This window comes from Theobroma umbraticum, unplaced genomic scaffold, assembly GCF_002168275.2.
Source record: "Theobroma umbraticum cultivar Fairchild unplaced genomic scaffold, ASM216827v3 scaffold_7.0, whole genome shotgun sequence".
NCBI classification, from domain to species: Eukaryota; Viridiplantae; Streptophyta; class Magnoliopsida; order Malvales; family Malvaceae; genus Theobroma; species Theobroma umbraticum.
Window position 1 is genome coordinate 1,338,477 of NW_018397278.1, and position 200 is coordinate 1,338,676.

Below are 200 nucleotides of genomic sequence, written 5' to 3' on the forward strand. Positions count from 1 at the left end.
TTAAATAGTTTTGTAAGCTTATCAATGGTTTTAAATTTAATTTTTTTGATATTTGGTTAAAATAGATCTTAATTTGTTATTTGCATTAGGAAACATGAAGCAAAAGCCATCCATTGATAATAAAAGTCTAATTACGATTATTCATGGATTAAAAAATTTTGTTTTTTGCTTTATATGATTTTATAATCATGTAAATGATT